Source organism: Ranitomeya imitator, chromosome 3 (genome assembly GCF_032444005.1).
Source record: "Ranitomeya imitator isolate aRanImi1 chromosome 3, aRanImi1.pri, whole genome shotgun sequence".
NCBI lineage: Eukaryota > Metazoa > Chordata > Amphibia > Anura > Dendrobatidae > Ranitomeya > Ranitomeya imitator.
The window spans coordinates 351624707-351649453 of record NC_091284.1 but is presented as its reverse complement, the minus strand read 5'-3'; positions in this window follow the sequence as shown (position 1 = coordinate 351649453).

Below are 24747 nucleotides of genomic sequence, written 5' to 3'. Positions count from 1 at the left end.
TCACAGAAAACTTGTCAGACGGACCAGATGGAAGTGCCACCAGACTAGCTTTCACCAGAGTCACCACACTTCCAGAGTCTAGTAATGCCACAACATTTTTCCCATCAACAGATAATTCACACAGGTGTTTCGCTGTATCATTTTGACCCGCATTCACACTCACTAGCTGTGTAACCAAAGACATGCGTTTTCTAGAGTCTATAACGTCGCACTGCATGGGTTCAGCGGTAACAGGACAGTTCGCAGAAACATGACCCTTCTCATGGCAGCGGAAACACCTAACAGGTCCCCTACTGAGACCACCGTCCAATACTCTTGGTCTCGGAGTGCGAGCAGTCCCGGACTCCTCCCCCACAGTTTTAAGCGATTTTCCTTCACCCATGGTCCCTGGAACAGTCTTACCGGTTCCACGAGGAGGAGGCACAGTCCGGGGTTTGGCGGTGTCGTCGGGAAGTCCTTCTGCCACGGAATAACGCTCGACCAACTCCACAAGTTGATCCGCTGTCGTGGGATTTCCTTGGCTTACCCACCTTTTCAGCGCTGGGGGTAGTACTCTCAGGTACTTGTCCAGGACAACCCGCTGGATTATTTCGGGTATTGTCAGTACCTCGGGTTGCAGCCATTTCTTTGTCAAGTAGATCAGGTCGAACATCTGAGACCGCGCTGGTTTATCTTGCTGGTATGTCCACTGATGTACCCTCTGTGCACGGACAGCCGTCGTCACACCCAGCCGGGCCAGGATCTCAGCTTTCAGCTTCTCAAAGTCCTGAGCGACCTCCGGGTCCAAATCATGGTAAGCTTTTTGGGCCTCGCCGGAGAGAAACGGGGCAATCAAATCGGCCCATCGTGCCTTCGGCCACTTCTCTCTCAATGCCGTCCGCTCAAACGTTGTCAGATATGCCTCGACGTCATCTTCTGCAGTCAGCTTTTGCCAGTATCGACTCACATGGATCCTTCTGGACTCTGCTTCCGGGTCAGCGTCAGGCATGCTCACCAGGCGCTGCGCCACCTGTTGGAGAAGTTGGCGGTCTGCAACCGTCATGTCCAGTAACTCCTTCAGCTGTGCGGCCATCAAGCGATTAGCTTCGTGCTGTGCGGCAGTGGCCTGCTGCTGTACGGCAGTGGACTGTACTAAGGCTTTCACCACGTCTTCCATGCTGTCGCCTGTGCCACGGTATGCCCGCGTTCTCCACCACAATGTGACAAAACACTCTGGGATCGCCTTTGCTGGGGTCAAAGGACACGTGGTTTGTGCATTGAATCTGAGGCGTACAGCAGGTTTCTGAGCAGGCTGACCTCAGGTCAGATTTATTAACGTGAAAGCAACACAAAAAACAAAACATAAAAATAAACCCTAGCCTGTCCGGCACTAACTAAACAAATACGTTGCTATCTCAACAACTGGGGGGGCTTCTCCCACCCAGCTAACATCATACAGATCTTGAGCAGAGCTCTTCACTCACGTTTGTCTCACACAGGCAGGCAATCTGTGTGCCCCAGGCAGACACTGGAAACACCCAGCTGGTCATCTTTTATTCCTGCAATCATTAACCCATTAGCACCCTGAAGATACTGAGTGGCCTAATTCACATAGGACAAACACCTGGGCGAGATATACCTGCCTCCATCTACCACACCAGCATGAGTCTTACAATATATATATATATATATATATACTAGATTGTGGCCCGATTCTAACGCATCGGGTATTCTAGAATATGCATGTCCCCGTAGTATATGGACAATGATGATTCCAGAATTCGCGGCAGACTGTGCCCGTTGCTGATTGGTCGAGGCAACCTTTATGACATCATCGTCGCCATGCTGTGCCCGTCGCTGATTGGTCGAGGCAACCTTTATGACATCATCGTCGCCATGGCAACCATTATGACATCTTCTTCGATACTGTGCCCGTCGCTGAATCAGAAACGTGGGATTTTTACGTCCTTTATGACATCATCGTCGCTGTGCCCGTTGCTGATTGGTCGAGGCAACCTTTATGACATCATCGTCGCCATGGCAACCATTATGACATCTTCTTCGATACTGTGCCCGTCGCTGAATCAGAAACGTGGGATTTTTACGTCCTTTATGACATCATCGTCGCTGTGCCCGTTGCTGATTGGTCGAGGCAACCTTTATGACATCATCGTCGCCATGGCAACCATTATGACATCTTCTTCGATACTGTGCCCGTCGCTGAATCAGAAACGTGGGATTTTTACGTCCTTTATGACATCATCGTCGCTGTGCCCGTTGCTGATTGGTCGAGGCCTGGCGGCCTCGACCAATCAGAGACACGTGATTTCTACGTCGATGCTGTGCCCGTCGCTGATTGGTTGAGGCCTGGCGGCCTCGACCAATCAGAGACGCGGGATTTCCTGGACAGACAGACAGACGGAATCTATATATATAATTGTCTAAGGGTTTTTCTGTCTGTCTGTCTGTGTATTGCTTCCGTCTGTGTATGTGCGTGTATGTATGTCCAGGATTGGCATCTGCACCGTCGCAGCTACAGCCACAAAATTTTGCACAGTCACACGTCTGGACCCCGAGAGCGTCATAAGCTATGTTGTGAGGTGAAATTTTAACCCCGCGCTTTCCAATTCACCAAACAATTTTGCCCCTATCTACATAATGGGGAAAAAGTGAAAGGAAAAGTGTTGGAGACGTCGCATCCACAGCCACAAAATATTGCACAGTCACACATCTGGACCCCGAGAGCATCATAGGCTATGTTGTGAGGTGAAATTTTAACCCTGCGCTTTCCAATTCACCAAACAATTTTGCCCCTATCTACATAATGGGGCAAAAAGTGAAATGAAAAGTGTTGGAGGCAAATTGACAGCTGTCAGATGTGAACAAGGGGGACTTAAAGAATGAGAGCGATGGTGCCAAAGAGTATATACCGTACAGTTGCTAAGGTGGGACCCCGACATGGGATACTCACCACACACGGGGATATGAACACACACAAAATGTGCCACACACTACCACGTGCTTGAACACATATACCACCCTCAGCACACATTTCACAACACATACACCAACCTCGCACATAAAAGTCGAAACACAAAAGTCGCCGCTCAAAACTCGCCACGCGCAAAACTCGCCACATGCAAAACTAGGCTCACACAAAACTTGCACCCGCGGAAAAATTGCCACATGCACAAAAGTTGCAACACATGCAAAAGTTGCCTCACACAAAACTTGCACATACTCAAAAGGCACCACACATAAAACTCACCACGCACAAAACTCGCCATGCGCAAAACTTGCTGCACACAACTTGCTACACTAACCTGTCACATGCAACTCGACACACAAAAAGTTGCTACACGCATGTCGCCACACAAAACTCATCTCACAAAAGTCGCTACATGCATGTCGCCACACGCAACTCAACACACACAACTTGACGCAAGAAACTCGCCCTAAAGCACACACAAGTCTGGTATTATCCTTCAAAAATAAAAATCTGATTAATAAGCAGACAAACTACAAGAGCAACAACTGTACCATATAGAAAATACGCCAGCTGTCAGTCACATGACCTGTCTATTATGTGTATGTGTGAGCTAATATATACTGCCAAAGGGAGGGCTTCCTGTTGGCTGGGGATTTATCAGGCTGACAATTTAGCTTACAAATACTGAGGTAAAAATACTGACCAAATAACGTGTGAACGAGGTCTAATACAGGAGGAGATGACATACAGATATATACTATGTACAGGGGAGATAACACACAGGTATATACTATATACAAGAAAGATGACACACAGGTATATACTATATAGAGGAGGAGATGACATACAGGTACATACTATAAACAGGAGGAGATGACATACAGGTATATACTATATACAAGAGGAGATGACACACAGGTATATACTATATACAGGAGCAGATGACCTACAGGTATATACTATATACAGGAGGAGATGACATACAGGTATATGCTATATATAGGAGGAGATGACATACAGGTATATACTATATACAGGAGGAGATGACACACAGATATATACTATATACAGGGGAGATGACACACAGCAGGTATATATATATATACAGGGGAGATGACATACAGGTATATACTATATATAGGGGAGACGACACACAGCAGGTATATACTATATACAGGGGAGATGACATACAGGTATATACTATATATAAGGGAGATGGCAAACAAATATATACTGAGGTGAAAATGAGAGGTGTGAGGTGAAAATGAAAAGGTGTGAGTGCAAAATGAGAGGACTGAGGGAAAATAGTGGAGTGAGGTCGAAATGACAAGTGTTAGGGGGAATGAGAGGAGTGAGGGGGAAAATGAGAGGTTTGAGGGAGAAAATGAGAGATGTGAGGGGGAAAATGAAAGATGTGATGGGGAAAATGAGAGGCATGATGGGAAAATAAGAGAAGTGAGGTGCTATAACTAACCACAGATGTTTACTATGCCCAGGCAACGCCGGGCTCTTCAGCTAGTATATATATATATATATATATATATATATATATATATTAGTACCTGAGACACAGTAGGTAGTAAGTGTAAAGGTAAATATCACTTAAAGGGAACATGTCAGCAGTTTTGGCCGCTATAAGATAGGGGCACCACCTTTCAGGGCTTATCTACAGAATTCTGTAATGCTGTAGATAAGCCCCTATCCGACCTGAAAGATAAGAAAAATAAGTTTTATTATACTCACCTGGGAGGCGGTCCGGTCCGATGGGTGTTGCAGGTCAGGGTCCGGGGCCTCCCATCCTCCTGTTGCTTCATGGCTCCCCGGCATCGCGCTCCTGCACAGGTGTACTTATCTGCCCTGTTGAGGGCAGAGCAAAGTCCTGCAGTGCGCAGACGCTGGGCCTCTCTGACCTTTCCTGGCATCTGCGCACTGCAGTACTATGCGCAGATAAGTACGACTGTGCAGGAGCGCAATGCCGGGGAGCCATGATGCAAGCAGGACGGCGGCGATCATAAGAAGATGGGAGGCTCCGGACCCAGAGCTGTGACACTCATCGGACCGGACCGTCCCCGGGTGAGTATAATAAAACTTATTTTTCTTCTCTTGCAGGTCGGATCGGAGGCTTATATACAGCATTATAGAATGCTGTAGATGAGCCCTGAAAGGTGATGGCTGTATCTTATATCTGCCAAACCTGGTGACAGGTTCCCTTTAACGGGGCATTCCCGGGGCCAGAAAAATCGCCAATGCAGCTGCATCGGGCTCAGAAGTGGAGTGCAGCCACTGACACCAGCGAATATTTCAGCTCGATCTGCATCCATGGATGCACATTCAGCTGACATATATTGCAGCACCGGTGATCCGCCAGTTCCGCTGCAGTACACGCCGCTGACCAATTTGCATCCAGCATCTGACCTCGGTGTGTCCATGACTGGGGGACATATGGCAGTGATGACATGTCAGCTGGCGGCTCTTGCGCCAGTTGCAGAAGAGGACGCCGTGTGGCGTGTGAGCGGAGAAAGGTGAGTAGAATCAGGTTTTTTTTTCATCTGTAGCAGAAGAATAAGACAAATTATCAGAGAAAAGGGCATGTAGCACTATGCCTGAGGCCAGTCTCACACGTCCAGATAATTCCGGTACCGGAAAAATCGGTACCGGAATTATCCGTGTCCGTGTGTCTGTGTGCTCACGTGGCACATCAGTGTGGCACACGTGCGGCATCCATGTGCCGCCCGTGTGCCGACTGGGTACCACACGCACCGTGCAGGAGACAGCGCTACAGTTAAGGCTGTCCCCTGCATCTGGTGCTGAAGCTGCCATTCATTTCTTCTCTCCAGCAGCGTTCGCTGTAGAGAAGATATGAAAAATCTTTTTTTGGTGTTTAAAAAAAAGATCCCTGTCCCCAACCCCCTCCTACCCCCCTGTGCGCCCCGTCACGTGGTGCCACCCATTACAGTGATGAATATGTGGCTCCACCCCTATCATCACTGTAATGGGCGGCATCACGTGACCGCTCGTACAGGAGAAGCTGCGGCCAGGAGAAGAAGCAGCGAGGGAGCCGGGTAAGTATTTTATTAACAGCAGGGGGGGGGGGGTGCACAGGGGGTGGGAGGGGGTTGGGGACAGGGATCTTTTTTTTTTAAACACCCAAAAAAAAAAAAAAGATTTTTCATATCTTCTCTCCAGCGAACGCTGCTGGAGAGAAGAAATGAATGGTGGCTTCAGCACCACGCTGGGGGGACAGCGCTTACTGTAGCACTGTCTCCTGCATGGCACACGGACTGTACACGGACAGCACCCGTGTGTGGTACGTGTTTTACACGGACCCATTGACTTTAATCGGTCCGTGTAATACGTGCGCTCCCACGAACACTGACATGTCTCCGTGTTTTTCAAACGGACACACAGTTCGTGAAAACACGCTGACATGTGCAGAGACACATTGATTTTAATAATGTGTCTACATGAGTCAGTGTCTCCGGTACGTAAGGAAACTGTCACCTCACGTACCGGAGCCACTGACGTGTGAAACCGGCCTTACATGGTGTCCTTTCCTCCCTCCATACAGGGACATCAGCTTACTCCCCGGCCCATGGCACTGTCTCCAGCATGCTCTTGCCTTCTACCTCAACCTATGCACGCTGCACTCTGTCCCGATGGCGTGCCTAGGGTGCATGTGTGCGCACTCCCCTGTTCTAAAAGGGGCAGCACGTTCACATGGTAAATGTTCAGCTGGAAGGCATTTAGTTAAATGTGTGTTCACTTGCAACGTGTCTCCCAGCCAAAAGCGTGGAGACATCCTGTATAAAAAACACCCTCCCCAGTAGGGAGGTGCTTGAGCAATCCCTATAGTTACAGTATGTTAGGTGGTTGGTGTGTATGCAACTGTATGTTGCCAGGTCCCCCATCCCTAGTTTGTTATAGTATCCCATATCCCATACCCTGTGTACTGTTATTAGTGCTCGCTTCCTGTGACTGCTTCGGCGGTGTCCGTATCCTGAAATCGCATCTGCGGTACCGGTACCCTCCCGTCCCTTATTACGTAACATCCTCTCTATTTATGAATGGTGCCGTCCTTTATTATATAGCATCTAGTGATGAGCGAATATACTCGTTACTCGAGATTTCTCGAGCATGCTCTGGGGTCCGCCAAGTATTTTTTTAGAGCTCGGAGATTTAGTTTTCTTCGCGGCAGCTGAATGTTTTACATTTGTTAGCCAGCATAAGTACATGTGGGGGTTGCCTGGTTGCTAGGGAATTTCCACACGTACTTATGCTGGCTAACAGATGTAAAACATTCAGCTGCCGCGAAGAAAACTAAATCTCCAAGCACTAAAAAATACTCGGAGGACACCCGAGCATGCTCGAGAAATCTCGAGTATATTCGCTCATCACTAATGGCGTCCTGTTGTAGCACCGTCCATTATTACACAGTATCATCTCTTTTCATCTACAGCACCGTCCCTTACATTGAGTATTCTCATTATTTTTGTTATTCACAGCGTCTTCTCTTTATTGCATGGTGTCCTCTCCTGTAAAATGACTGCTGAGGGAGCAGCATCTGACCAGAAAACCAGTCCATCAGCTGCATCCATCACAAAAGAAGCTTTCCAATGCTCCATCAGCCATCATTTCAGTTTATATCTAACTGGAGTGGATGATATGTAATAAAGAACAGGGAGGTATATAAATAACAAAAATAATGAGAATCTGATATGTAAGGAACGGTGTTGTACATAACAAGAGGGAACTATATGCATTAACCTAACGATCCCTGTGTGGCCTATTTATATACAGTATATAAAAAAAAAACAATCAGGTTCCTCGCATCATGTTCTCATTCACTTTATGCAGTTAATAGCCCTCTGTGTCTGTACTGCTACATACTTAGGCAGTTAACTGGTTCATGCAGCTTTACATGAACACCCGAGCCTTACACTATGGCCGGTCCGAATAACTAAAGCAATTGTTACCATCCACCTCTCGTGTCTCCCCTTTTCCTCATAGTTTGTAAGCTTGCGAGCAGGGCCCTCACTCCTCCTGGTATCTGTTTTGAACTGTATTTCTGTTATGCTGTAATGTCTATTGTCTGTACAAGTCCCCTCTATAATTTGTAAAGCGCTGCGGAATATGTTGGCGCGATATATATAAAAATTATTATTATTATTATTAGAACTATATGATAAGGGACGGTGCTATACATAAAGAGAGAGCACTGTGTAATAAGGGGCGGCAATATATATGAGAGGAGACTGTAAAAAAAATATGTATATCTGTAGCTTGGTCGCGGTGAAAGAAGGGGGGGGGCCCAGATACATTTCTTGCACAGGGGCCCTAAGCTGTCTGTGTCTGCCCCTGGCTGATGGCATTCTTTGTCATCTTTTAGCCCTGCTGAGCATTGTTTGTCTGGTTTTTATTGTGTCTAATATAAATAAAGTATTATTTGTTTTTGGATTCTATGACAGCTTGGTGCTCTTTTTTCCTATTTCCTTAGTTAGAGTTTGTATAGGCAATCCTCCTACTCCTGGTTTGCCCGGGTTAACGTCCTCAAAATGACTGTATTGCCTATTGCCTAGACTTTTGTATTTACTACAAATTATCCCGATATACATCCCATCCTCCTTCTGGATGAAAGTCCAACGTAATTTCAGTCAATTTGTTTGGTCGGCTGGATGCCCAAGAATTCGCAGTACTGCTTTGGTGCTTCCAAAAGATTTAGTGGGTATAAGTTTGCCGGACTGCCAAAAATATTATCTGGTATCTGCCCTTGCAAGAATCTTAGATATTCTGCACTGCAGAGAATCTAAACTGTGGGTACGTATGGCCTATGAGTCTTGTCATACATCAGTTTCCACTCTACCATGGACTTGGCCTATTTTGGCTCAAAATAACATCCCTATTCCATTTAGTCTCAGGCAAACACTGAAAACTGTCCAGATTCCCTGTATAAAGGGAATTCTAATTGACCCATTAGAACCATTATCCCCAATAACAGATAACCCCAAATTCCCATCTAGTGTCTCCTCAAGCCTTTTTCTGGGTAGTTCCAAGAAATACCCTTTGTGTCTTTATCATGTGGCCCTTGAGGGTGTATTGCTTCCACTCTCAGCTATTCTAGGTGATCGTCCACAGAAAGCAAGATATTCTTTTGAATGTATTCAACTAGGGAATTTTTCCTCTACATTTGCCAATCATTTAGAATGGGTGCACCCTCTTTCTTCGTTTGAATCGCTATGTATGGCTCCCACTAATCCTGTGCATGCAATCTCCAATATCTATACGCTTCTTAGATAGTGATCCGGATATGCTTCCCCCTTATTGTAAGGCATTGGAAAGGGAGCTCCATCAATCCTTTACAAGAGATCAATAGTATAAATGTTTCCATCTCTCTCATAAGTCTAATGTAGCCACTAAAGCTCAGGAAACTAGTTATAAAATAGTATCTAGATAGTATTATGTTCCTTCGGTCTTACATAAATGGTTCCCGGGAGTATCCAACTTGTGCTGGCCATGTGGGGCACATGTGGGTTCAATGTCGCATATATGGTGGGCATTCTGGGAGGGTGTTCTTAAAGCGATTAAAGAAATGACGAGGGTGTCAATCCCTAAAAGCCCGGAAGCTTCCAGGACACTGAAAGTCCTTAGACCCACCTTCGCTAGAGGAATGGTTTGGGGAGGAGGCTAGAGTTCACCGGATTGAATCCGTGATAGCCCATACACAAGAGACAGCTAACATAGTGGCTGCAAAATGGTCACATTGGGAATCCTTCTTATCCTCATCGATGAACCAAAATATGCTAAGATAAATGCTACTTAATCCATTTACGATATTTGATATGCCGGTTTCATAGTACATACTCCGTCTGCCTGATTTGTCCTCATGGTCCTATAAACATTTCTTCTCTTTTCTCTTCTTCTTGTTATTTAGTTTAACATGTTGTCAATTATCTTTTGCAAATTAATGTTGATACCGTTTGGAGTTGCTTGTTTTCATGTAACTAAACAATTCTCTATTACAGTAGTTACTGTGCCATATGGTGTGTACATTTGAACCTGTTGATATGTTTGTTTTAGTTGTGTATTGCAATATAAAACAATAACAATTTTGAATAAGAACTGCTGAAAGCTACCGGCATGTCTCTAAGTAAGTTGCCTGATGCTGATTCATCTGATGTGGTGAATAGTGTTGAGCATTCCGATAATGTGTGCAAACTGTAAAGCGCTGCGGAATATGTTAGCGCTATATAAAAAAAATAAAAATAAAAAAAAAATAAAAATACTGCAAATTATGGGTATTGGCCGATATTCGCTGTATCGGAATTCCGATACCAAGTTTCGATACTTTTGCGATATCGGATACCAGAATCAGAAGTTCCTATAGTGCAATGATGCACTATAATGGAGTGTGGGCGGTGCGTGGGTGGAGACTGCGTGTGTGTGTGTGGGCGGGGTCTGTGCGTGACCGTGGGGGGTCTGTGCGTGCCTGCCGGGGGTCTGTGCATGTGTGCCGGGGCTCTGTGCGGGGCTCTGTGCAGCCTGCGGGGCTCTGTGCGTGTGTGCCGGGGCTCTGTGCGGCGTGCAGGGCTCTGTGCAGGCCTGCCAGGGCTCTGTGCGTGTGTGCTGGGGCTCTGTGCGTGTGTGCTGGGGCTCTGTGCGGGGTGCAGGGCTCTGTGTGGGCCTGCCGGGGCTCTGTGCGGCGTGCGGGGCTCTGTGTGGCGTGCCAGGGCTCTCTGCGGGCCTGCCAGGGCTCTGGGCGGGCCTGCTGGGGCTCTGTGCGTGTTTGCTGGAACTCTGTGCATGTGTGTGTCGGGGCTCTATGCTGCGTGTGGGGCTCTGTGCGGGCCTACTGGGGCTCTGTGCGGCGTGCGGGGCTCTGTGCGGCGTGCCGTGGCTCTGTGCGGGCCTGCCGGGGCTCTGTGCAGTGTGCGGAGCTCTGTGCGTGTGTGCAGGCATCGTCCGATTGGACTACAAGTCCCATCGTACAATGCCTACTACAGGTGACAGTGATTGACACATTAGCCAATGATGGGACAGTAGTAGTCCCATCATCCGGCTAATGTGTTGAATGAAAGAAAAAAAAAAACAAACAACATACATACTACATACATAGTACCTACATGGTACTTACATGCTACATACATGCTACATACATGCTACATACATACTACATACACACTACATACATACAACATGCTACATACATGCTACATACATGTTACATGCATACATACTACAAACATGCTACATACATGCTACATACTTACATACTGCATACATACATACATACAACATGATACATACATGCTACATACATGCTACATACATACAACATACTACATACACACTGCATACATACTACATACATACTACATGCTACAAACATGCTACATACATACTACATACATGCTACATACAATACATTCATACATTACATACAATACATACATACAGACATACAGTACATTAAACATAGAGTTCATACTCACCATTACTTGTCACTTTGTTCCCCCGAAGCCAGTGTCATCTGTAAAAAAAAGATTAAAATAACAAAAAAAACAAACAATATCATTGGCCCCTCTCCAGGCTATGAATATCAGCCCGCAGCTGTCTGCATAGCCTTTCTGGCTACAAAATATAGGGGCACCCCATGCCATTTTTTGTTGTCCCCCTATTTTAATAGCCAGTAAAGGCTATGCAGACAGCTGCGGGCTGATATTCATAGCAGGCTACAGCTATTGGCCCCCGGCAGTCGGCTTTCCCCCTCTGGCGCAGAAAATTGCACGGGAGCCCACGCCATTTTTTTCCATTTTTTTTTTTTTTAATTCAACGCTCATTAAGGCCTTTTTCACACTTGCATCGGTACGGGTCCGTCGCTATGAGTCGGGCCGACGTACTGACGCACGTTGTGAAATGTGTGCCCCGACGTGGGCAGCGGATGCAGTTTTTCAATGCATCCGCTGCCCATTCTGAAGTCCGGGGAGGAGGGGGCGGAGTTTTGGCAGTGCATGCGCGGTAGAAAATGGCGGACGCGATGGACAAGAAAACCTTCACTTGAATGTTTTTTCGTGCCAACGTTTCGCCAAAACACGACAGATCCGTTGCACGACGGACGCAACGTGTGACCATCCATCGCAATCCGTCGCTAAAACAAGTCTATGGGTAAAAAACGCATCCTGCGAGCACATTTGCAGGATCCATTTTTTTCCCAAAACGACGGATTGCGACGGATTGCTAAAAACGCAAGTGTGAAAGTAGCCTTAGAAACATCGGCCTTTCTATTATATATCTATGGATATATCTATCTAATGATATATTTATAGATAGATATATCTATAGATACATAGATGTATCTATCCATATATCTGGCAGCTTTCACACATCAGGTTTTTGCCATCAGGTACAATCCGGCGAGAGGCAGCTCTGTACTCCCACAGTCATTTTAGTCAGCTGCCAGGCCACGCCCCCTGCTGTCTGTACATTTTAATCAGAATGGCCTTAGCAAGACCTTTAAAGAGAAGTCTAAATTAAAAAAAGGGGCACAAAATTGGATTACCGAATCTTTCCTTTACAAAGACCCTAAGGCAGGAGTCACACTTAACGTATGAAAAATCAGTCCAAGTCTCCCTACCGAGAGTCGCACTAGTGTAATGCGAGTGTCATGGGAGTACAATCCTATTTTTCACACCTAGCATCCGAATTACATCCGAGTGCAGTGCGATTGCTATTCGACTGCAATTAAATTTTAACATGAGCTTTTACGTAGAGCAATTCCCTGTCATTTACACATCGTTTTCAAAGGAAAACGATGTCTCTGTGTGAATTGCTATTCCCTATCTGAGGGCACCGTGAGTGTGAGAAAGTTCTCTGCTCGCGGTGCTGTCTGACAGGTCCCGGGAATTCACAGCCAATGAACTCACTTCACCTTTCTGACGTCAGTGTGAGCGACGTGGGAAAATTTCCCACGGCGCTCTTACCACATAGGTGGGGTCAGTTCATTGGCGGTGAACTTCTATTCCCTGTCAGACAGCACCACAAGTAGAAGAACTTTCTCACGCTCACGATACCCTCAAACAGGGAATAGCAGTTCACACTGAGACACTAAGTACAGTGTGTCTGCTGGATGACAGGCTGCATGGTTGCATCATGCAGCCTGCCATCTAGATGTAGCAGAGCTGGACTCGTTGTGGGACAAACGTATTTAAAGCATCTCTGATTATAGGTGAGCAATACTGTTGTTTGTTTTTTTAACTCTTTTACAAATGACAAGGACATCGGGGAGTAGGCGAGGTCGTAAGTATGGTTTAATTAAGAATATTAAAGGTGTCTGTGTCTTTCTTTCAATTAAAGGACTTTTTTCTGGGTGTCTGTGTTTTCTTAGAATGTGACTATGGAGTTAGTAATGGGAGCGTCTTATTGATTCCTCTCCTTTACTAACCCCGGGGCTTGATGTCACCTGACGGTGATATCAACCCCCCCAACTATTACCCCACTTGCCACCGCTACAGGGCAAGTGGGACGAGGGAGGCTAAGTTCCAGAACTCGCGCATCTTAGAGATGCTCCTTTTCTGGGGTGACTGAGAGCTGATGTTTTTAGCCTGGGGGACAGTATCCATGGCCCCTTCCTAGGCTATTAATATCAGCCTGCAGCTGTCTGCATAGCCTTTGCTGGTTATTATTTATCAGATATCCCACGTCATTTTTTTTGTTATGGGTCCCCCATTTTAATAGTAAATGCTAATTATACAGCTGTGAGCTGATATTAATAGCCTGAGATGCTCTAAGGGTACTCCTTCACAGGCTATAAATATCTGCCTTCAGCCATCGACTTTCCCTCTGCTGGTTGCGAAAATTGCGCGAGAGCCCACACCATTTTTTCCAAAAAACAATCTTTCATTAATTAAATACATGTCCAGTAATTTGCACACAGACTGTATTAATTGTATTTGTCACAGACATCTATATACCTACCTATTTTATTTGTATTTACTGTATATTATCCATCTCTTCTATCCTGTTGGCTGCTGCAGGGATTATACAGAACATGGCAGATGAATTACCGGCTATTCTTCAACCTATCTATGTAATATATATATATATATATATATATATATATATATATATATATATATATATATATATATATATATATGTACAGTCATGGTCAAAAGTATTGACACCCCTGCAATTCTGTCAGATAATACTCATTTTGTTCCTGAAAATGATTGCAAACACAAATTATTTGGTATTATTATCTTCATTTAATTTGTCTTAAATGAAAAAACACAAAAGAGAATGAAGCAAAAAGCAAAACATTGATCATTTCACACAAAACTCCAAAAATAGCCCAGACAAAAGTATTGGCACCCTCAGCCTAATTCTTGGTTGTACAACCTTTAGCCAAAATAACTGCGACCAACTGCTTCCGGTAACCATCAATTAGTTCCTTACAATGCTCTGCTGGAATTTTAGACCATTCTTCTTTGGCAAACTGCTCCAGGTCACTGATATTTGAAGGGTGCCTTCAAATCTCTCCACAGGTGTTCTATGGGATTCAGGTCTGGACTCATTGCTGGCCACCTTAGAAGTCTCCAGTGCTTTCTCTCAAAACATTTTCTAGTACTTTTTGAAGTGTGTTTGGGTCATTGTCCTGCTGGAAGACCCATGACCTCTGAGGGAGACCCAGCTTTCTCACACTGGGCCCTACATTATGCTGCAAAATTTGTTGGTAGTCTTCAGACTTCATAATGCCATGCATAGGGTCAAGCAGTCCAGTGCCAGAGGCAGCAAAGCAACCCCAAAACATCAGGGAACCTCTGCCATGTTTGACTGTAGGGACCGTGTTCTTTTCTTTGAATGCCTCTTTTTTTCTCCTGTAAACTCTATGTTGATGCCTTTGCCCAAAAAGCTCTACTTTTGTCTCAGCTGACCAGAGAACATTCTTCCAAAACGTTTTAGGCTTTTTAGGTAAGTTTTGGCAAACTCCAGCCTGGCTTTTTTATGTCTCGGGGTAAGAAGTGAGGTCTTCCTGGGTCTCCTACCATACAGTCCGTTTTCATTCAGACGCCGACGGATAGTACGGGTTGACACTGTTGTACCATCGAACTGCAGGGCAACTTGAACTTGTTTGGATGTTAGTCGAGGTTCTTTATCCAACATCTGCACAATCTTGCATTGAAATCTCTTGTCAATTTTTCTTTTTCGTCCACATCTAGGGAGGTTAGCCACAGTGCCAGGGGCTTTAAACTTCTTGATGACACTGCACACGGTAGACACAGGAATATTCAGGTCTTTGGAGATGGATTTGTAGCCTTGAGATTGCTCATGCTTCCTCACAATTTGGTTTCTCAAGTCCTCAGACAGTTCTTTGGTCTTCTTTCTTTTCTCCATGCTCAATGTGGTACACACAAGGACACAAGACAGAGGTTGAGTCAACTTTAATCCATGTCAACTGGCTGCAAGTGTGATTTAGTTATTGCCAACACCTGTTAGGTGCCACAGGTAAGTTACAGGTGCTGTTAATTACTCAAATTAGAGAAGCATCACATGATTTTTAGAACAGTGCCAATACTTTTGTCCACCCCCTTTTTTATGTTTGGTGTGGAATTATATCCAATTTGGCTTTAGAACAATTCTTTTTGTGTTTTCTCATTTAAGACAAATTAAATGAAGATAATAATACCAAAGAATTTGTGTTTGCAATCATTTTCAGGAAGAAAATGAGTATTATCTGACAGAATTGCAGGGGTGTCAATACTTTTGGCCATGACTGTATGTGTGTCACTGACATCTATATATCTATATATTCTATGTGCCCCCTGACGAAGGTGCCATCCAAAACGTGCGTAGGGGTGGACAGGCGGACCCTCTGGGCCTTTGCTGGTGCTACTCAATAGGTAATGTAGCGGACATGCTTGTTTAACCATCCTTTAATCTGCGCATATGGTATACCTTTAGCACTTTGGCACATTATCCATATATGCTATAGCCACCATTAATATGCAGTCCACATGCTATGCTTTGTATTGAGCAGGTTTCCACTCACACCAGATGGCAACAATATTGGTTTCTTGAGATGCATAAATCTTATAAAGCTACCGTTACACTCAGCGACGCTGCAGCGATATAGACAACGAGCCGATCACTCGAGCGTCGCTGTTTAGGATGCTGTAGAGACGTCAAACACAGCAATTCCATAACGATGCAGGAGCGATCCAGTGACGTAACGGCGACTCACTTATCGTTCTCGCTGGTTGTTAGCTCCATGTAAAACGTTGCTGGCATCGTTGCTTTTGATGTCAAACATGACGATACACGCCGACCTGACGACCAAATAAAGTTCTGGACTTCTAGCTCCGACCAGCGATGGCACAGCGGGATCCAGATCGCTGCTGCGTGTCAAACACAACGAGATCGCTATCCAGGACGCTGCAACGTCACGGATCGTTGTCATTCTCGTTGCAAAGTTGCTGAGTGTGACGGTACCTTACTATACACCATGTTCCAAATTATTAAGCAAATTAAATTTTTCTCAAATTTTCCTAAATGGTCGGTGCAAATGACAGTCAGTCTAATAAAAGTCATCACCCGTTAGGTTATACATCAAATTTTATTGTAGAAACCTCCCAATGATAACAGTATAATCTCCAAAATTAATAAAACCACAAAATGCACTGTTATAAATTATTAAGCACAGTAGAATTTCTATACATTTGATATGTTTTAAAGAACTGAAAATGCTCATTTGTGGAATTTGCAGAATTAGGAGGTCACATTCACTGAACAAAAAGCTATTTAACTCCAAAACATCTTGGCAGGCCAAGTTACATGTTACCATAGGACCCCTTCTTTGATATCACCTTCACAATTCTTGCATCCATTGAACTTGTGAGTTTTTGGAGAGTTTCTGCTTATATTTCTTTGAATAAAGTCAGAATAGCCTCCCAGAGCTGCTGTTTTGATGTGAACTGCCTCCCACCCTCATAGATCTTTTGCTTGATGATACTCCAAAGTTTCTCCATAGAGTTGTGGTCAGGGGAAGATGGTGGCCACACCATGAGTTTATCTCCTTTTATTCCCATAGCAGCCAATGACTAAGAGGTATTCTTTGCAGCATGAGATGGTGCATTGTCATGCATGAAGATGATTTTGCTCCTGAAGACACGTTTCTGCTTTTTATACCATGGAAGAAAGTTGTCAGTCAGAAACTATATATACCGTATTTTTCGCTTTGTAAGACACACTTTATTTCCCCTAAATTTGGGGGGGAAATGGGGGTGCGTCTTACAAAGCGGATATACCACTTACTGTTACAGGCTGGGATGAGGGGGTGTCCGCCACCGCTGCCGCAGTTGTCCGCTGCTGCCCAGGGTGATGCTGGAGCCTCCGGTGCTGGGGGGGGGGGGCTCTGGCATCATTTTGTAAAAGGCCAGAGCCCGAAGGCAGTTCATCCATGCTTTCCTGTGTGACGGACTCCGGGAAAATGGGAAAATCTCGGGAGATAAGATTTCAGCACTGAGATCTCATCTCTCGAGATCTTGGTCCCAAGATTTCTATCTGCGCATGACCCGCCTCCAGGCGACCATTTTCCTGAAGTCCATCACTAAGGAAAGCATGGACGAACTGCCGGGGGCTCAGGCCTTTCACAAAATGTCGGCAGAGCCCCCGCAGCACTGGAGACACCCACGCTGCACCGTAGACACCTTTGCAGCACCGGAGACACCCTTTCAGTACCGGAGCCCCCCTGCAGCACAGGACACCTGCACACCCCCTCATCCCAGCCTGCAGCAACGCTCCACTCCTGCCTCTTCCAGCAGTGACCCTGATCCACCGCAGCCACAACCCCCGGTAAGCAATAAGATGCATGGATTATAAGAATATATACATTATATATATATATATACATATATATATATATATACATATATACATTATATATAGTTTATCTATTCTATTCTAACCTGTCAGTGTGCTTTTACTATATGCGGCACATGATTTGCCGGCTTTTCAAAAGACACCAGTGCGTAAAAATCGGACAGCACTCGTATGGTCCGCGTGCTGTGCGATTTTTTTCCCGCACCCATAGGCTTGCATTGCTGAGTCTCGGCCGAGTCTTGGTGACAATCACAGCATGCTGCGATTTTACACGCACGTAAAATATGCCAGAGAAAAAATATGGTGATGTGAGCTGCCCCATAGATTAACACTGGTCCGAGTGTTATGCAATGTTTTCTCACACAGCACTCGTCCATTTTCTACGGTTGTATGACAGAAGCCTAATAGAGCAACCTCCAAGGGATTGGCTATACTACATAGTGATTTTAATTACGGTATGTAAATTGAAATTTGTCTTACAAGAACTAGTACAAGTCAACTAGCTTGTGAATAATTTTTAGGTGGTAACATATTTTCAGCCCCACAACCAATTTAATTCAAAGCTTTGCTTCAGTAAAGGATTCTTTTGTGTGCACTACAGAAATATAAAATCAATAACTTTGATAATTTGTAAGATTCTGCAAGAAATATTGTAAAATAATTTATTGTCATTTTATATCCCACACATTATCCTGTATATCCAGCGTATCTTCCTGTCACCATGCAGTGCCTTTCAATAGCTCTTTTTTATGCTGCCATGTAGGTCAACATCTTGTTCTGCATTACCATGGATTAACAAGTATGAGAAGGAGCATTACATACTAAAAATGGAAGAGTAGCAGAAGGTTTAAGCACTTGCTTGACAAAGGTTCTGGAGTGTCTGCCAATACCATCGGTACTCTGTTTTGGCACTCTGTAAGTATGTTATCAAGAGCCAAAGCCTACAGAATAGATGCCTACACTGATCTGCAGCTGGATTAATTCAGTGATTTTGATGTGTGACGGGATGCATTTTCAACCCCAAGCCTGTTTTCACCTTCATGACCAGCCAAATTTTCCGATTCTGACCAGTATCATTTTATGAAGCAATAACTCTGGAACGCTTCAATGTATCCCAGTGATTTTGATACTGTTTTTTTGTGACATATTATACTTCATGTCAATGGCAACATTTCTTCGATATGACTTTCGTTTGTTTGTAAAAAAAAAATGGAAATTTGAAGAAAATGATTAAAATGCTGCAATTTTCAAACTTTTAATTTTTATGCCATTAAATCAGAGACTTATGTCACACAAAATAGTTAGGAAATACAATTTTTTAAACATATTTCTTTTTTGTTATGAAGTTATGAGGGTTAAAATTGACCAGTGATTTCTAATTTTTTCAACCCAATTTGCAAAACCATTTTTTAGTGACCACATTGCATTTGAAGTGACTTTGAGGGGTGTATATGTTAGAAAATACCGAAAAGTGACACGTTCTAAAAACTGCAACCCTCAAGGTGCTCAAAACCACATTCAGGAAGTTTATTAACCCTTTAGGTTCTTCACAGGAATTTTTAGAATGAGGACAATGTAAGGTAATTTAACTTTTTTACATACATTTTAGTTTAGCCCACTTTTTTTCTCACAAAGGAAAAAAGGACCCCAAAATTTGTTGTCAATTTCTCCTGAGCATGTGAATGCCCCATATGTGGGGAAGGGGGGGGGGGTAGGGGACAACTGTTTGGGTGCATGACAGGACTCAGAAGGGAAGGAGCGCTATTTGACTTTTTGAATACAAAATTTGCTGGAATAATTAGCGGACATCATGTCGAGTTTAGAACGCCCCTGATGTGCCCAAACAGTAAACGCCCCTCATAAGTGACACCATTTTGGAAACTAATCTAGATGTCTGCTGAGCACCTTGAACCCTCATGTACTTCTCAGAAGTTTATAACGTAGAGCTGTGAAAAGAAAAAAAAATTACATTTTTAATATGAACCCTAAAATTTGTTATGCAATTTCTCCTGAGTATGCAGATACCCTATATGTTGAGAAAAACTACTGTTTGGGCGCATGGCAGGGCATAGAAATGAAGGAGAGTTTTGGAAAGCAAACTTTGATGGAATGGTCCCCAGGGGTCATGTCTCATTTGGAGAGCCCCTAATATGCCTAAATAGTGGAAACCCCCACAAATGACCCAATTTTGGAAACTAGACACCTCAAGGAATGTATCTAGATGTGTGGTGAGCACCTTGAACCCCCAGGTGCTTAACAAGTTTATAACGTTGAGCCGTGAAAACTAAAACAATTTAATTTTTCCCGCAAAAATTGCTACAGCATGTAATTGTTTGAATCTATCCAGAAACTTTCAGAGGACTATTTGAATAATGTACATTTATGTTATTTTAACAATATAGCAGATGCATATTCCACCTCTGCGACCCACATTTATTTTAATAACAGTGGCCTGTTGCACACTGCTTTCAATAGAAAGATGGTTTGAATTTCCATACAAAGAGATTAGAATTCTGGCCACCTCTACACTGACCACGACACGCATTAGTGCCTCATTGTCTTAATAGATGCAGGTCCCACTGGTAGAATCTTCATCTATTATACATTTATGATATTTATACTGAAGATATGCCATATATATACCATATATGCCTTTAAATGTATTACTGCAGAGTCTTAACTTTAGTACTTTACTAAAACTTTAACAATTCCTGCAAACACAATCGAGAAGCACAACAATTTTGTTCTGAGCTTAGTGGTTTCCTGGGAAACCCATTTATGCCTATGAGAATGAAGCAGCACATGGAATTAGAATATTTAACTACAACTAAAAACATCATAGATTTGCATAACAGATGACAATGTTTTTGAAACAAAACCTGACATTACTATTACTATTGTTTACTTGTGACCATTATACAACAGTCTGTTTTTCTAGGACTATCTTCATTTCCTCATAATTCTTATTTGCCCCTTGGCAATATTTGCCGTATATTTAAAAAATCAAATGGTTTAACGTGTGCCTGTGTGATTAACACCATATATGCACTGGATTGGTAAAGGTGCAGGACATACCAGCTGTATTCATGCAATGACCAGATTAGGAGATAACCCCTGTTCTGGTGTTAAAGCCTTTAAATCAAGAATCCCTGACCTGGGAGCCACATATGGCTCTTTGGGCCATGATATGTGGCTTTCAGCTGTCTGCTAGTTTGATGCATTAGCACCAAGTCTCGCTAAAGGCAATGAATACAAATTCTCCAGATGTTGATGATGTCTGGCTAAAATTATATCTGCTGAAGAAGAAAATTTAAAAGTTTTGACTCTCAGGTGAAGGCAACAAAATTACTAATTATTTTTTGAGTATTTATGGTTAAAAAAATTTAAACCATATAAACCTACGGTATATTATTTGACTTTGCTGGACTCATCAGGTCACAGCAAGTAGTTAATATGCAATTTATATCACACTAACCCTAATCCTAAAAAGAAAAATCCCGCCCCCCCAAAAAAAATTGTGATATATGGGAGCAGTGGACACCTAGTGCATGGGTGGAAATAGGAGGGCAGCAGCATAATTTTCCCATGGTATACAACTGTAGGGAGGTGGCAGAGACCCTAGCTTGCTTCCTCATCCTACACACGGAGCCACCGGCAATAACAAAGACTGTCTACTTTTTTTAAAGGGCTATGTTGCTTTTTTATATATAGGCCCTGATGGTCAGGGACGACAGTGTTTTTAGGAGGGAGGGGTGTAGGGAGGTGGCACAGTCAGCAGTGTCTGCAGCCAAAAGCTCCCCTGAATGGGAGAGAGTGCTGCTCCGGACCCCTGGGCAGTGATGCAGGTACCAAAACTGTGAAGGTTCCCCAGCAAGGACTATAAGTGTCCAGATACTGGCTTGTGAACTACTACTGCTGCCGCCGCTGATTCTGCGGTGAAGGTTGCTAGGGAGAATGCAGGAATTTTTATCCAGTTTATTGCATCTTCCTTTTCTACAATAAAAATGTTTTCCCTCTTGGATTACAACTGCGTTCCTGAGTTGTGTTTCTGAACCCTTGGTGCCCGTGCTGCAGTGACCGGGAAGAAAAGGTAATGCTTGGCATTGCATCTGTCCTGTCTGTTTTATGTGTAAGGGACTGGGGTGTTCGTGGACTGTTGCTTTAAATGGACTCGGTCATGACTACCACCCAGTGCCACCTTGTTACATTTGGCATAGTCAGCAGGATGGACCCCCGCAACCTCACAACTGAAAGAGAGGACTTTTGGGACTAATAAATCAGTGGCTGCTGTAAAGGATTTAAAAATGGCATCAGCTGCTACCGAGAAGATGGCGGACATTGATGTGATGGAGAAGATTTGGTGCCAAAAGGCAGGAGGTTGTGCCTCCCTGTGAAAAAGGCCCTCCCCAAATTGGTGTGGGCGAAGAAGTTCCCACCCATGCAGCAGAACCCAAGGAAATGGGTGGAACAGTCAAGTGTGACCACGCCCACAAATGGGTGGAACCCAGCAGAGCAGGACGGCATGTTCAGAGAGGAGACACCATTACTCACCATGATGGAAAGAAGGAGCATGGCGGCATCAGTCATCAGGACTGGAGGCGATCCGTGGCTTGGGCAGAGACGGGCCTGTGCTTTGAGGCCTGGTGGTCAGAGGAGCTGAGCAAATGGCACCCATTCCGGCAACAGGACAAGTGGCCGGTGGAGAGCAAGGAACCCGTGGAACTGAAAGGAGCCCAGAGGATATTAGAGGCTACACTGTGGGGGATCATTGCGGCTACAACCACTGGTCCTCACAACTGCACAGGAGGACTGTCACCAGACGCAGCGATCGTTAGTAGAAAGTTTCAAGCCAAATGACCTGCCGCCCCGACTGCTGCCCCTGCACCTCCTGTGGCACTGCTGTTGTCTTCAACTGCACCACATCTCCCATCTCTACTATCATCCCTGATGTTGGTGGCATCTGTTTCCTCCCAGCCTTCACCAGTCCGGCGCCGGCAGTGCATATGTGGAGGAACCCCGGATGCCCTTTGCAGGTGGGGATCAGTGGATCTGGCATGTGATCCGGGAAAAGAAGCAGTGGGAGAGCCCTATTGTCAGAGAATTACAGCGCCCCGGCGAAGGAGCTGCAGCTGGCTGAATGACCAATGGCGTGGTCAGATACCTGGACATAGCAAGAGGATATGGCTTCATCCAGGAGGTTGATACTGGAACCAAGGTATACATGAATGCCGGGTCCCTTACATTCAGGGGCCCTCTGCAGTTGGGGGACCATGTTGCCATCGTTAAGGAACAGGAGGGCCATATGCAGTGGCCGTTCAGATGGCCTCCGATTGGGAGGCAGGCCCACCGCAGGAGGCTCAGTGCAATGGATGGCCGGTTGCCACGGCTGCAGTTCCTGCAGCCATGAAAGAGGAAGCAGCGCATGGACACAATGTGGCAGCCGCAAGCGAGTTGCTGGAGCCAGTAGAGCTGGAGCAATGGGACCACCTCTGGAGGGGGTGAAGAGCAGAAGGAACAGTGGGGACTTCCCCTCCAGTGAGTCCTCACCCCACACCTATATTGTGGTTCAGCACCTGCATGCAGCCCATTATACCAACTGTTGTGAATTCTTTGGCAGAGCTCCCTCCTGTGGTCACAAGTGGTACTTCGGCTGATTCTCTCTATGAGCTTCCGTTGGTGGAGGAAAGTGGTACTGCGGCTTCTGAGTTTCCTTCCTCAGGTGATGTGGTGAAGTTGTTAGGTGCTGCTCTATTTAACTCCACCTAGTGCTTTGATACTGGCCTCCAGTCAATGTTCTAGTATTGGACTTGCTTCCTCCTGGATCGTTCCTGTGGCCTGCTGCTCTGCATAGCTAAGTTGCTCTTGTGTTATTTTTGCTTGCTGTTTTTTCTGTCCAGCTTGTTTATTTGTTTTTCTTGCTTGCTGGAAGCTCTGGGACGCAGAGGGTGTACCTCCGTGCCGTTAGTCGGTACGGAGGGTCTTTTTGCCCCCTTTGCGTGGTTGTTTGTAGGGTTTTGTGTTGACCGCAAAGTTACCTTTCCTATCCTCGCTCTGTTCAGAAAGTCGGGCCTCACTTTGCTAAATCTATTTCATCTCTACGTTTGTCTTTTCATCTTAACTCACAGTCATTATATGTGGGGGGCTGCCTTTTCCTTTGGGGTATTTCTCTGAGGCAAGGTAGGCTTATTTTCTATCTTCAGGCTAGCTAGTTTCTCAGGCTGTGCCGAGTTGCATAGGGAGCGTTAGGCGCAATCCACGGCTGCCTCTAGTGTGGTTGGAGAGGATTAGGGATTGCGGTCAGCAGAGTTCCCACGTCTCAGAGCTCGTTCTATGTTTTTGGATTATTGTCACGTCACTGTATGTGCTCTGACTTCTATGTCCATTGTGGTACTGAATTACCTGATCATAACAGTACTGGAGGCCTTAAGTACTAATGATTCTCAATAGAGGGAAAAAAGAAGTTCTGAGACCATTTTTTTTCTCTGCACTGTGTTTTGCCTTTTTCTTCCCCTAGACATTTGGGTGGTTCAGGACACAGGTGTAGCGATGGACATTAAAGGTCTGTCTTCATGTGTGGATCAGCTCACGGCAAGAGTACAAAATATTCAAGACTTTGTGGTTCAGAATTCTATGTTAGAACCAAGAATTCCTATTCCTAATTTGTTTTTTGGAGATAGAACTAAATTTCTGAGTTTCAAAAATAATTGTAAACTATTTCTGGCTTTGAAACCTCGCTCCTCTGGTGACCCAGTTCAACAAGTCAGGATCATTATTTCTTTTTTACGTGGCGACCCTCAGGACTGGGCATTTTCTCTTGCGCCAGGAGATCCTGCATTATGTAATATTGATGCGTTTTTCCTGGCGCCCGGATTGCTGTACGATGAACCTAATTCAGTGGATCAGGCAGA